Source organism: Alosa pseudoharengus, unplaced genomic scaffold (assembly GCF_046254945.1).
Source record: "Alosa pseudoharengus isolate Yale_2024_CS ecotype anadromous, Long Island Sound unplaced genomic scaffold, YU_APseudo_1.1 YU_APseudo_1.1_scf_23, whole genome shotgun sequence".
Lineage (NCBI taxonomy): Eukaryota > Metazoa > Chordata > Actinopteri > Clupeiformes > Clupeidae > Alosa > Alosa pseudoharengus.
This window is the reverse complement of record NW_027468685.1, coordinates 7,165,977-7,179,006: the sequence shown is the minus strand read 5'-3', so window position 1 is coordinate 7,179,006 and position 13,030 is coordinate 7,165,977. Positions and strand designations below refer to the sequence as shown.

At 44.2% G+C, this 13,030-nt stretch overlaps 1 pseudogene; it reads right to left on the bottom strand.

The window, feature by feature from the left end:
* Positions 1 to 6,237: 6,237 nt before the first annotated feature.
* LOC143140604 (zinc finger BED domain-containing protein 4-like) lies at positions 6,238 to 8,066 on the bottom strand (annotated as a pseudogene).
* Between the last annotated feature and the right edge of the window lie 4,964 nt (positions 8,067 to 13,030).

Below are 13,030 nucleotides of genomic sequence, written 5' to 3'. Positions count from 1 at the left end.
GTGTGTGTGTGTAAGAGAGAGATACTTTAAAAGCATTTGACTCTATTTGGCATGATGGATTAAACTGTGTAACCGTATAAGTGGTAAGTGGTGTAGGGGGTAAAACATACAATACAATTAAAACAATGAACTCAAATTCTAGATGCAGTATTAAAATTGGAGAAAAACAAACAGAGTTTTTACACAAAGTAGAGGTGTGAGACAGGGCTGTGGTCTGAGTCCAACATTGTTCAATATTTACACAAACAAATTAGCGGTGCAGCCGCTGTCCAGGTGAGGGAGAGAGATGAAGCAGGTAAATGATGACAGGACAGGACAGGTCAGGACTGGACCACACAAACACCATACTAATGACATGACCTTGATTTGTCTTTATTTTTTCCCCCTCTGTCACAGATGAATCGGGGTGGCGTCAAATGATTATAACCGCCCTGCAGTTTGTGTGGACTTGTTTTTCCAGATGGTGGAACAGGGGGAAATGATTTGCTGCAACATCATGTACTGCCAAACAAACCTGCTCACAGCTGATGGGCAGTGATTTCCTACATTCCATGGACAGACTTTCTTATTAGCCACATTGGGTCCGTTTAGGTCAGAAACACTTGCTTGTATTTGGCAATACTGCTTGGCAATGCCACAATAAAAGGTTGGACCTATGGACATCACGTTATCAGTAGCATTTATTTCCTAGTTTTGGAACGGATACCATTCAAACTAAATAATGAGCCCTGACAAAGTAACTAGTATGTATAGTTGCACCTGCTCATCCTTTTGGCATGGCACTCACACATGTTCATGTCATGTCTACATTGAGTAGGCCTACATATCACACAGGCACTGAGTACTGTAGGCCTACATATCACACAGGCACTGTAGGCCTACATATAAGTATAAGTATAAGTATATATACTCTTTTGATCCCGTGAGGGAAATTTGGTTCCCAATCCGTGAATTAGTAGCCTGGGTGCCATTCCGAACTTAGTCCACAACTACGTCAGGCTAGTGAATTAGTGAAACACACTCAGAACACAGTGAACACACAGTGAGGTGAAGCACACACTAATCCCGGTGCAGTGAGCTGCCTGCAACAACAGCGGCACTCGGGGAGCAGTGAGGGGTTAGGTGCCTTGCTCAAGGGCACTTCAGCCGCTTCCTACTGGTCGGGGTTTGAACCGGCAACCCTCCGGTTACAAGCAGAGGCGTATCAAGCTTTTTAAAAGTGTGGGGGTTGTGGGATAGGAAAATGAAACAATCTGGACAAATTATAAATAACTCCCTACAGGGACGTTGTAAGTATTTTCTGAGAGGGGTGCAGACTATTAACCTGACTCCGCCAGATGGATTTGCTCCGCATATCCATCTGGGAACTTTTCATTGAAGAACTTTTGGGAAGGGGCGGACATACTGGTTAGCTGATTGGATAAACCTTCTGTCTATCACCACCTTTGTTGGTTATCGACGGGCCAAATCAACCAATTAGATGAACAAAGTATTCTTCTAATGCCGTTTAACATACAATTAAGTTAGGTAACGTGTCAAACTTTAAGATGTTTTAACTTACCATTTATGAACCTAATCAACGACAATTCCCATCAAGTTTTCACGGTAGGCCCTACACTTCTGAAGATAGTATATTCCTCCATTATGAACTGGAATCAGCCGTGGAGGATGTCTGTGTCATTCATTCCTCCCAGCTGCATGGCTGAGACTCATAGCTTCACAGTTTACCCAGGAATACTTTCTAATTTGAATAAAACTTGCGCGATAGCTATGCTCATCTCTGTGGATGCCGTCATGTTGTTCGTTGCGTCACACCTCAACCCGCCTCAAAGCCAACGCTGATTGGACGTTCGTTTGGTGAACTGCTCCAAATTTTCTTTAACGGAAAGTATTCAGACTGATCTGCGAGTGAAACCCTGAAGCTCGCGAGATCAGGATGGTCTCACGAGGCTAGCAGACTATATTGGTGTCCGGGAGTATCTCCCTCGAAAAAAATGTGAGATTCTGATTGCTAAACACACCATTTTAAAGGAGAATTCCGGTGTGATGGATTCCAGTTTCTTCCAGTAGCAGCAACTTCCAGTTCTTCCAGTAGCAGCAACTGGGATCCATGCATTTCCACTGAATTATTTTTGGAATCTGATCCCTTATCATACCTGTTCATTCTTACTCGTCGCTCGACTTATCGTGGCTAAATTCAAGATGGCTGCAAACGCTAAACTTCGTGAAGATACTGTCTGTATAAATCGTCTTGTAAGTAAACTACCAGTGCTTTTTCAAAGTTCTCAATGTCTCGTTTTAAATGTCAGGGCCCTCGGAAGTCTACCAATGAAGTGTGGAGATACATTGAGCCTCGTAAATGGTGTAAAACAGTGATTTATTTGCATGGCTAGCCCGATGCCGAAGCACCACAATTGAAAAAGCTGTTGGTAGCATCGGCTAACTAGCGCCAGATTTTGGAGTGCAGGGGACAAGCCGAGATGGGCTATGAGACATACGTTCACACTCGGTATCATGTTTCAATACACTTTAGGTCAATATCACACCGGAATTCTCCTTTAATGCAGTTTGGGAGGGACAGAAGAAGCAGTGCCTATGTGTGGCTCATGTGACATGTAGGCCTACATGATCTACCTGCTATCACTTCACTATTTGACACTACCCTACATGGAAACATATCTCATGTTATAAATCAAGAAATCATTTCAGAAATTATGTTTTGTGCATGTGGGTTAGCAGGCTACAATAAATTGCCTCACAGATAACAGCCTAATTTCGAGGTATCACTAATACCTATTAAATAAATGTAAAGGACACAGAATAGTGACAGAATTGTAAGCTCAAATTCAAAAAAGTTGAAAGGGAATATAAATACATTGTGTTGCATATAGCCAGTTGAATTAATGTCAATTTAAAGATTATGATTAGCAGTTTCTTTGGTTTTCCATTGATAGACAGGAAGCCACGTTGTTGTTTAAACTATTGTTGCTTCTAGCCCACGTTACCTCCAGTTTCACTTGCTGCAGGGACGCACACATTGCATGAGCGCTCATAAGCGTTCTATTTGAGTTCTACATGCTGGAAATCTTAGTTCTCAGATGTAGAAATTTGTCTTGACGCCGCCGTTTGTAAGATCAAAATAAGATGTATACATGGAACGCGATCGTATTTAAGATAATAAGATCTCCAGTAGATGTAGCACTACGACACATATGACAGTGAAATGCCGCCGACGTTTGTAAGATCAGGCCAAATAAGACGTTCTAAATGGAACGCGATGTAATTAAGCTGATCTTTTCCAAGCGTTTTGGAGACATGTGTGCTGACTGGGATATGTCTATATAGTTAATGACACCAAAAGTTTTGATTGGGGAAACTTTTAGCCTAGTTATGACCGCCGCGCAGCCTGTAGCCCCCCCGCTGGACTGCACCCCCCGAAAGGAGGGTAGGGCAGACACAGTTTTCTGTGAATATCTCGAGAACCGTAAGGTTTAGGAGGACCATTTTTTTTTGTATGTTGATCTCAAGGGGCCATGTCAACCCATTCCATAACCACTCATTTCATGTATAGCGCCACCTAGTTAAACACAAAAAAGTAAAAATGAGGTGTTGTAATCGCAGGTATCTGTGACCTAACATAGTCAAAACTGCATGAAATTGGAAGTGTAGGATCATTATGACACCCTCTGAATGCATGCCAAGTTTCGTGGAATTCCGTTCGTGGGGGGCCACACAATAAATTAATTTATGTTACTATACACCAACTGGCCTGTAGGTGGCCGGAGACAGTTTTCTGTGAATATCTCGAGAACCGGAGGGCCTAGGAGGTCCACCTTTTTTTTGTATGTTGATCTCAAGGGGCCATGTCAACCCATCCCATTACCACTTATTTCATGTATAGCGCCACCTAGTTAAAAATTAAAAAGCAAAAAATTAGGTGTTTTCATCACAATATCTCTGGCTGACATGGTCAAAACTGCACGAAATTGAAAGTGTAGGATCATTATGACACCCTCCGAATGCATGCCAAGTTTTGTGTACTTTCGTTCATGGGGGGCCTTACAATAAAACAATTTATGTGTACATTTAGTGACGTACACCAACAAGGATTCCCGGGACACTGAAAGACCGGGGTACACAAAACTTGGTGGGCATGTACCCCCACATGGATAGCATGGAACTGTCATTTTTCGTTTTGATCTGTAGCCCCCCCGCTGGACTGGACCCCCCGAAAGGAGGGTAGGCCAGACACAGTTCTCTGTGAATATCTTGAGAACTGTAGGACCTAGGATGACCATTTTTCCGTATATTTGCCTCCAGGGGTCATGTTAACCCAGTTCATGTGCACACATGTGCACAAACAGATACACACACACACACACACATTCACAGTAATCATACGTATGACCAGGGCCGGCCCGAGGCATAAGCGAACTAAGCGGCTGCTTGGGGCCTCCTGGCCACCAGGGGGCCCCCAATCGAGTTTCTTTTTTTTTTTTTACATAATAAATAACGTAAACAAGTGACATCAATGAATGAATAAATGAAACAATTATCATTCAAAAACAAGAAAATTATGATTTCATGATTAATATGCCTGCCTACTGCTACTGTGTCTGCCAGCCTTTGAGTCACGCGCATAAAGTAGACACCTCGGGTGCATATACAATTCGTGCAGACACTGCATCAAGTTCAACAATCGGAATAGTCTAGGTCAATTTTTTAAATAAATTAACCCTGAAGGCAAATCATGTTAATTTTTGGCATACAACATTTTTAGGGGTTTTGAAGGGTGCTGAATTGAAATCTTCTGTATGCCAGGCTCAAAAATGTCCCATAATGCCTCAAAATGGAGAAATCCAATATGGCCGCCGCCGCCAGGTCAAAATCGAATTAATCACTTATCTTTTGGACTGTACAAGGTAAAAACCTGAATGTAATGTGCTTTTATAGGTTTTCACATATAAGAAATTTAATGCCATGGTCAGATTTAAGATCAAGACTAGAGAAAATGCTTGAAATAAATGTACATGGTTAAAATTGTACAATTGACAATGAATAATTCATGAAAAAAGGACCATAAAACAGGTTGATGGCTTTCTGAAGAATTTACTTGAAACATGTTTAGAAACAAATTTGATTACCATATTTTAACCAGAGACTTTCTAATGAGGAGACACAGCACTCAAAAAATCCTCCATAGAAATGCATGGGGCTAGTTTGTAACGCCAATATGGTCATTGTCTACACATATCCCACCCCTTCCTCGGTAAAACATCGACATGTGAATACATTGAGCCAATCATGTGGTGTGATGTGAATACATTGAGCCAATCATATGGTGTGTTGTGAAGACGTTGTGCCAATCATGTGTTGTGAACTTGCTGCTGGAGCAAGATTCGTGTCGTGAAGCCTTGCGCACGCGCATTTCTGCCGAATAGGATGCCCGATGAGTGCCCAAAAAGCGTTGCAATATGGCCGCCGAGTGGAGGGACTTGCCTAAAAGGACTTTGTTTTAACTATCTATTTATATTATTTATCTGTATTTATCTATTTATCTGTATTTTAACTATTTATTTAATAATGCATATTTACCAATTTATTTAGTAATTAATCCATTCTATTCTATTCAATTCTTTAAACTTCTTGGTATGAAGAGGTAGGCTACACACTTAGGCTATCCTAATCATCCTCATCCTCCTCCTCTCCAGCAGTGTTCTGACAGGTGCTTAGACTGCTGCAGCTGCATGACTCCATGCATAACATGCCACTTTTCCTGCAACTGCAGCGCATGCTTAGACATCCAGCAACTAGAGCCCGACCGATACAGGATTTTGAAGGCCGATACCGATACAAATATTTGTTGATTTAAAAATCCGATATGCCGATATATCGGCCGATATTTTTTTTTTTTCAGAAACGCGCAACAAAACATTAACAGATTTCCCTAACATTAGTTATTTGTAGTTATTTATGAGTATTGACTAAAATAATATGATAATGCATTTTAAAAACAAACTTGTTTATTTTAAAATAATATTGTCACAGTGGAACAGAGGAACATCAAAATATATTAAATTTCTGATAAATAAAATGTATAAAAATAGAAACTTAAGATATGAAACTTAAAGTCCTTTGAACTAAGACTGGAGACAAATTCTGTTAAGTACTGATAAATAACAACAGCAAAATATAAATTGCTAACAGTATGAGGTAGTATACTGAATCAGTCAATCTTCAATAGCTCCAGTCCAGCAGAGGCAGGTTGTAGTACAAGAAGCAAATTTTCTCTGCATTCTCTCCTTTCAAAGAGCTTCGCCTATCCTCATAAATATTCCCTATGGTGCTGAACACTCTTTCGCTCGCCACAGAGGAGGGTGGACAGGAGAGGTACTGCCTTGCCAAAGCTGACAGTCTGGTGAAACGGTTGGTGTTGTGTTTCCACCAATCATATGGATTCCCACTCTTTCTGTCAATGACAGGCTCTCTGATGTACCGTTCTAGCTCTTCGATGATCCCCTCTGGTTCCACTGCCTCACTGGTGGATGGAAGGAGCACAGTGTCATACAGCGAGTCTAAGAGACTGGGTACTTGGTCCTCTGTTCTCGGCCTTTTAGGATCGGTCTCCTCAGATGGAGTTTCAGTGGCAGAATCTGGTGGACTGGTCTCCATAGCCTCTTTTAGCCAGGTTTTCACTTTTACCAGAATTTCTGGTACCAAAGGCCGCTCTTTGTACCGTGGGTCCAGGACACAGGCAAGCACCACCTCTTTAGAGTCTTTGACTTTTGCAAACTATCCAGCATGAATTTTCTTGTGGTTTGAATACCTCTGGTGGTTGGTCCCTCTGACTCAAGTAAACGTTGTAACACTGCTAAACATGGTAGAATGCAGGATGTGGATGAGTCCTCTCTGCTGAATACCAGTGTCACCTCCTCCAGTGGTCCAAGGGTCTCTGCCAGGTTCGACGCAATGGACCATTCCTCCGCTGACAGACATGAGAAATGTCCATGGTCGCTAGCATATGCAGTGATGGCTCTTTTCTGTTCAATCATCCTCACCAACATGTGTAATGTAGAGTTCCACCTTGTCTGTACTGCCTGTAAGATCGAATGCTGTGGGACACCTAGCTCCTCCTGAATTTTAGATAGGCGTAGCTGTGCCGTAACAGAGTGGTTGAAGTGTGTTGCAATTTTCTTGAGCTTTGCCAGAATGTCCACCACCACTCTCTGGGAACTGAGGCCATCATTTACAACTAGGTGCAGTATGTGAGCACTGCAGCTCAGGTCTGGCATCTCAATAAGGCGCATGCCTTTCACCATATTTGCCCCACTGTCCCTGAGCACAAGCATGACCCGCTCCTCATCAATTTCCCATTCTTCAAGCATGGACAGAAATGTCTCTCCAATGTACTGTCCTGTGTGGGACTGTGACAAGGATTTCACGTTCAAGACAAGTTGGACCTTTTTCCAATTCTTGTCAATGAAATGAGCAGTCAAGCTCATGAGTGCCTCATTTGAACCTGACCAACAGTCAGTGGTAAAGGAAATGCTGTTTCCTGCATTTTCAACTGACAGCAGTTTCTTTATTTTGTTTACGACTCCTGTGTAAATCTCATCCATCTTCTTTGTACGGAAAAATTTCTCCGTCTTTAATCTGGGCTCTGCCTTGGCCATAACCCTTTTAAACCCTGCACCCTCAACAACTGCAAAACGCAGGAGGTCAGTGGCTATCATCTCCATCAGGAGTTTGTCCATTTCTTCGGTTCTTGGATCATTTGGAGTCCATTTTGTGGTTTTTTCTAGCACTTGTTTTAGGGTTGGCTGTGTGAGTGATGTGGTTGGAACTTGAGGCTGTGCTTCTTTTTGTGTCTTCTCGTAGATGTCTTTATGGTTTGATTTAAGGTGTGCCCACAAGTTGGATGTATTTTTAAATTTGAGGCTGCCAGATCCCTGGCTCACTGAGGCTTTGCAGACGTTGCACGTGACTGTACCTGATGGGCCTTTTGTGAAATGCTCCCATACATGACTTCGTCCTCCACTTGCCATCTGTCAAAATATAAAGTAAACAAGCCAGGTGAGATATACGAAACAACATAACATAAAACATAACATAAACATAAAAATAAAACGATTGCTGCTACAGCCACAACTATTACTACCAGCAATATTATTATTATTATTGACAGTAATAATTACAAAAAAATAATGATGATGACATTATTACTATCATCATCATTTGTATTATCATTAAACAAGATAAAGGTCATTCCTAAATGTTTGAGTGTGCGTGTGTAATAATTAGTCCCTATTGCCTTATAAGCTATCTTATAATTACAATGTCAGCTTGCTTATCCCTTTACGTGCACTTTTAAAATGATTTCTATCAAGCTACATCAAACCATTTTCAATCATCAGTTGCTGCCTGCCTTCTAAAACCTACTATTTAGTGATCTAAATCCATTAGGTAACTCGTTAATGCTGCAGCTGAACGACAGTCTGAAACGCACACTTGGCATCATTAAGAAAAGCTAACTTTTAAGCACAAGCTACGTTTTGCACAATCTACGTTTGATACTTTTTCTCTATGTCTAAATGTTGACTCCTCGCACGTCTAACTTACATTTTACAATGCAGGGACTGTAACTACAGATATACTAGTTATAAATACAGTAATCATTACTTTATTTAGGCAGAATAAGTTCGTTGTGGTTTCCAAGCTCATTAATGTTAACGTTAGCGGTCTTCCACTGATAGTCATGGCATTAGCTAGCTTTGTGGTTAGCTAGTCTATGATGAGCCATTATTTAGCAATGGATAAGGTCATACTACAAATTGTAAAACATATGCTTTCAAAATAACAGGCCGGGGAGAGATGATACGTCTCACTGCTATAACTGTCACGCTATTAAAGAAATACATCTTCAGTCACATTGTCAAAAGTTAAAAGGACAGTCAACTACACTGTAACAACGTAACGTAATTACTAGCTAATTCCGCTTCACTCTCGGCTTATTTAACAGCAGCAAAACTGGACATTGTTTTCACGAATTTTGTCATGCTTATTTGAAGTAAGAGAACTGATGGGGATGTTCTTTTAATTGTTATTCAAGCAATGTATGTCTTGTGACCAACTCACCATGAACACACTTCACCGATGATCTCACTCGCGGATAAGTGGTTCTCTCGTCCCGACTCTGGCTGGATCAGCAGGTTGCAGAATGTGTGGCGCGTTATACACGAGTGTTGCCAGCAGGGACGGTGTAGAGTGCCCTCTTGAGGACAAACTATACAACGCAAACACTCATGACATGGTTGAAGGCTGTTTCGTCCGTTTTTATTTTATTTTTAAAATATTCATTTATCGGCCATTATAAATGCCGATACCGATAGTTTGGAAAATGCCTAATATCGGCCGATAAATCGGTCGGGCTCTACCAGCAACCACGGGAGGTGATCTCCTTACAAGCTTTTGGAATTGGTGAGAGATAGTAGCTGTGGCACTAACTGATCATCCACATTCGGATGGCCATGATAAGTGTGTGTTGTGTTTGGGCCACCAACATGCTTTCTAGGCAAGGGACTTCCCCTAGTCGTGCATGAATTGTTTTATTATGCCTATACACACAAGGGAAGCCTGTTGTCGTTTTTTCTCTGGTAAACGTGCGGGTTCTCCTGTTTCCGAGGGGCCATCAAGAAAGATGGCAAGAGTAGCCAGGGGGCTTGGGGAGTCCTCAGCAGCCTCACTGTTTTCTCTTAGCACAAGGCCTGCAGTTCCCCAACCTGCTCCTCCTACCAGTCCGTGTGAGCTGGAGGAGGAAGATGAGTAGGCTATTGTGGACGTTGAGACCTTGTGCACAGCCCTGTGCAGCCAGCCCCGTGGGAGGTGAGCTGGCCTGTCTGTTTGAGGAGGTCGTTGGCAGGGCATCCAGGGCTCTTGATATTCCCCTTCCAGAGAAGCCCCTTGCCTCTGCGTCTAGGTTCCACACAGACATGACTGAGCGCCCAGTGGCGGCACTCATTCCCCTCCTACCAGACTTTTGTGACTTGGTCTGTCGCCAATTTTCCTCCCCATCTACTTTTGGTAGGTGGTCTGGCCAGGCTAAGGTGCTTTCCAACATGCACGGCGAAGGGCTGATTGGTTTTGGCTCGCTCCCCCAGTGGATCAAGCTTTGGAGCCCCTATTCTCCTCTCCCAACTCCCTCTTTGGTGGTCCCTCCTGCCTCAGTGCCAATGGCAGGACTATGGAGGCTCTGCTGGGTAAGCTGCATAGGCCCATAGCGATGCAAGTCCGCCTGGCTAACACAGCGGCCATTCTGTCCCTGAGCTCCAGTCAGCCTCTGTGTGCCTCGCTGCAGTGTCTAAGGAGCAGGTAGTGGCATCGGGCCGCTCCTTGGCTCAGTTCTGGGTAGCTAGACGCCATCTCTGGCTGTCTCAATCTCAGCTCCAGCAGGCAGACAGAGAGCATCTTTTGAGAGTGCCGGTGGAGCCTGGGTCCATGTTCGGCCCACAGGCAACCACACTGTCGCAGCAGGCGCATGACAGCCACCGCTGTGCAGAAGAGGTGTCAGGGTCTCTTGGCAGGCGTGCCAGGGGCGCTAGGCGCCCTAGGGCATTCACGCCTCAGCCAATACCTACCTTGGGGCATCCGTCTTGGGGGCCGACTGATCTCAGGCAGCGGCTTTAGGCATCCCAGGGTCGGGGTACCCGCCCACAAGCTGGCCGGGGGGGCCAGCGTGCTAGTGGCCGTGGCCCCTCCAGGTGCCCTCGTCGTTCCTGACAATCTCCAGGCTAGCCAGCCTCGCCTCTCAGCTCGATGCAGGAAGGCTTGGCTGGCCTTAGGAGCGGATCCATGGGTGCTCTCCACCATGACCCATGGGTACCGCCTGCAGTTCAGGACCAGACCCCGTGTGATGAGGGCACCTACGGTTACCTTGGTGAGCAGTGCCATGCCCGCTCAGACCTTACGTGCAGAGCTGTCCACCCTCCTGGACAAGAGGGTGATAAGGGAAGTCAGGAGTTCAGACCCCCAAGCGGGGTTCTTCTCCCGTTATTTTATTGTACCCAAGCACACAAGGGACCTTCATCCTATTTTAGACCTCAGGGGTCTCCGGTCCCTGAGGTGCAGGTTAATCACAGTTCCGAGGGTGCGGCAGGCCATCAATGTAGGGGACTGGTTTGCTACCATCAGGATGCTTATTTTCAGATTCCCATCTGGCTGGGGCATTCGCGGTTCCTGAGGTTTGCGTTCGAGGGTCGGGTCTTCGAGTTCCAAGTCCTCCAATTTGGAATCTCTCTGGCCCCCCGAACCTTCACCAGGTGCATGGATGCAGTTCTTGCACCCATGAGGCAGCGGGGGCTCAGGATATTAAACTATTTAGACGACTGGCTCATCTGCGCAACCTCAGAAGTGCAATGTCGCCTACACGTGGCCTTGCTTTTGAAGCACATTCAGGACTTGGGCTTGCGCCCCAATCCCAAAAAAAGCAGGCTCCAGCCTTCCCAAGTCACCACCTTCCTGGACTCCAGGAGGGCATCCGTGACTCTCTCACCGGCGAGACAGCAGTCTTTCGCCGCATGTCGCTTCACGTTGCACACCCAGGTGGAGTGGAAACTCTGCCTTCGCCTCTTGGGCCTTATGGTGGAAATGGTGCAGGTAGTCCTCCTCGCCCTCCGGCACTTTCTACCGTGGCTAAGAGGCCAACATGTGATGGTGAGGAGCGACAGCACGGTGACTGCGGCCAACAACAGACAGTGGGGCTTGGGGTCTCCAGGTCTTTGCAGCCTGGCGACAGACCTGTGGCTCTGGGCTCATCCCCTGTTCAGCTCTCTCAGAGCCGTTCATGTGCCGGGGGCCTTGAATGCTGCGGCCGACATCTTGTCAAGAGGGGGCCCACATCCCGGAGAGTGAAGGCTCTAGTTAGCTTCTTCCTATTCACAAAGGCTAACTTGCTAACGTTTATTTAGTTTCTTATAATATATTAATTATTCTAGCCTGACGAGCCAGACCCACATTAAAATGTAGGGTCTGGGCACTCACCGTTCGCAGTGCTCAGTCCGAGGGGCGGGATAATCGGTTGTCTTTCAAATTCCCTCTGCACGCAATAGGACAGCACTGAGTCCCATGCGTTTTCCCACCAGCGGGGCTAGTTCAAACTTTTGCCATCTTAAAACAAGCTTAACTCATGTCACACTGTTGGTCAACAGCAACATCCATCTTCTTTGTTTTCAAGTAGCAGGGAATTCAAGCCAAACCGTGGCAACTCTGCCATCAATTATTATGTTAAGCCCGCCTAATAACTCTATACACAATTTGATTGGCCTGAAAGAAGTTTAATTTTTCGAGCTCACAAGCCAACGGAGAGTTGTTAGACTAGCCCTGGAAGCAAATGTAATTTGCTGCCGCTAGGGTGCGTCTAGATTTCTAGGCTATAATTATTCAGTTAGCCTATACATAATCCTCACATAACAATCTTCACATGCTATTACAGATGTATTACATGGTCCTAAACAAATTGTTATTATATTATTTTATAGTTTACCTGTTACTGCTGAGCATCATGTGAGGGGAGCGACTTAATTCACAAGCGCCTCAGTGTATAGATAGAGGGTGTGACCTCATTCAGGGTTACATATGGGTATTTGTGTGTGTAGGGGTAAGGGTAGGGGTAAGGGTAGGGGTGGGATGGGCAAACATGTCATCATAGCACACTGGACATCAAAACAATAGGCTGAGGTACAATATTTCATTAGTAGGCAAATCTAGTAGTAACAGTTTTAAACATAGGCCTTTAGCTTAAGAGTTTCAAGCATTTTCTTCAAATACTAAATAAATAGTTAAAATACAGATAAATGAATAGATAGTTAAGATATGGTAATCAACCTTGCTTCTAAACATGTTTCAAGTAAATTCTTCAGAAAGCCATCAACCTGTTTCATGGTCCTCTTTTTTCATGAATTATTCATTATCCAAGACAACAATTTTAACCAATGTACATTAATTTCAAGCATTTTCTTTAGTCTTGATCTTAAAT